Raw genomic sequence first — 2382 nt, 5'->3', positions numbered from 1 at the left:
CTGGGCTTGCATCCATGGTCTCTTAGTTTCTGCAGTACATCTATCCAGGACCTTCTGGCTTTCATGGTTTCCATAGAGAAGTCAGGTGTAAGTCTTATAGGTTTACCTTTGTAAGTAACTTGGCCTTTTTCCTTTGCAGCTCTTAATATTCTTTCTTTATTCTGTATGCTTTGTGTTTTGATTATTATATGGTGAGGGGATTTTATTTTTGATCCAGCCTATTCTGTGTTCTGTATGCTTCTTGAACCTTCATAGGAACATCTTTCTTTAGGTTGGGAAAGTTTTCTTCTATAATTTTATTAAGGATATTTTCTGGACCGTTGAGCTGCGCTTCTTCTCCTTCTTCTACTCCTACTACTCTTAGGTTTGGTCTTTTTATTGTGTCCCAGATTTCCTGAATGTTTTGTGATGAGAGTTTGTTAGGCTTGCTGTTTTCTTTGATCCGTGTGTTTATTTTCTCTAAGGTATCTTCAGAATCTGAGATTCTCTCTTCTATCTCTTGTATTCTGTTGGTTATGCTTGTTTCTGTAGTCTTTGTTTGTTTACTTAATTTTTCCATGTCCAGCTGACCCTCTGTTTGTGTTTTCTTCTCTGCCTCCATTTCAGTTATCAAGGCTTGAACTGTTTACATTATCTGTTTGATTGTTTTTCGTTGGTTTTCTAGGGTATCATTCACTGATTTATTCAATTCTTTAAACTTTCTGTTATATTTCTCATCCATTTCTCTAAGGGCGTTCTTAACATGCTGTTTAAGGGCGTCAATCACTTTCATAAAGTCAATTTTTCCTACTTCTTCTTGATTAAGGTGTTCCTGTCTTCCTGTTGTGAGGTCGCTGGTTTCTGGTGGTTTCATGTTGCTTTTCAGATTGTTGGGTGAATTCTTGCATTGGCGCCTGCCCATCTCTTCCTCTGAATGCTCCCCTATGGATCTTCTTTAACAGGATCAGGTCTCCTTGCCTACTGATGTACCTTCCCAGTGATGGCTCTCCCCAGTGATAACTCTCCTGGTGCCGAGATCAGATCTCTGTGTCCAATGATGTCTCTCCAATGCTGGCTTTCCTGGCTCCGGGATCAGGTCTCCATGCTGGTTGGGTAGCTCGTAAACAAAGAGCCTACCTTGCTTGGTGCAGGCAGGCTATTGAAACAAAGGAACTCCCACCCGCCTGGTTGCCCTGAGGATTCGGACCCAGCGCCCAGACAGGCTGAGCTGGGTGATGTTATGTGCCCAAAGAGGGCAGAGGGGCAGAAAGGGGGAAGGTTCTGGATGCAAGCTGGGTGAGATAGGAAGAAAGAGGCAGTATGCATGGAGTACAAGACAATGTTTTCTTGATGTCATCCATCCCTCTAGCTCTCACAGTCTTCACCCCTCTTATTCCACAGAGATCCTTGAGCTGCAGGGAAGAGTTTAATGAAGACATTTTGTTTAATACTGAAAATTCTAAGGTCTTTTACTCTCTGCTTCTTGTCTCTAAGTGAGTCTCTGTATTAGTTCCTATCCACTTCAGGAAGATGTTTTTATGTTGATGTGTGAAGAGAATATTATGATGACCTCTGGGTATAACAGAATGTCATTAGTAGTCATTTCATTGCTGTGTTCCTTTAGCACAAAAATAGTATCTGAGTTTCCCATAAGCCCATGACCTATCTAGTCTCTTATTCTTGATCACAAGATCAGTGTCAGACATGGGTTACATTATATGGCATGGTCATTAATCCAATTAGATTGAAGTCGGTTACTCCCAAAACATTTCTAGATCACAGAATTTATAGCTGGATTAGTGGTCACCTTTCTCCTCTGGAAGAATGTTGAGTATGCTTCAGTACCATTAACACTAATCAATAGAGGTGAAGTCTCTAGTTAGGCACCAGCACAATTTCTCCATGTTAAATGAGATATGTAAGGGAGGAAAGGGAACAGTAAGGAAGGGAATACAGGAAGGAACAGATAACACTAAAAGCCATTTGTGGAATCATATAAAAAGCTACTTTAGTGGCTGCTTACACACACACACACACACACAAGAAAGAAAGAAATCTAAATTGAATCAACAAATAACAAAGGAGAGAAAACCTCAACTAGACATCTTTTGTCATCAAGTGGAACCTACAGTGTCTGGAATGGCTTACATAACTTTGGCTACAGGTTGCGCTCCACAAACTAAGAGTAAAGACCTATTGTTGAACAGACTTGCTTCTTATTACAGACTGAGGGAGAGCCAATCAGAGTAACCTTTGCAAAGTGCACTAACACTCAAACACATACACACACACACACACACACACACATATGTGCATGCATGCACGAACACACACACACACACGCGCGCACACCTGGAACCTTTGGATTCTGGTGCTGACATAAGGTGCCTCTTATGTATATTG

The sequence above is a fragment of the Alexandromys fortis genome, unplaced genomic scaffold (genome assembly GCF_014885135.2).
Source record: "Alexandromys fortis isolate MF-2015 unplaced genomic scaffold, M_Fortis_MF-2015_v1.1 scaffold_436, whole genome shotgun sequence".
NCBI lineage: Eukaryota > Metazoa > Chordata > Mammalia > Rodentia > Cricetidae > Alexandromys > Alexandromys fortis.
The sequence above is the reverse complement of the archived record's forward strand: the minus strand, read 5'-3'. Positions refer to the sequence as shown.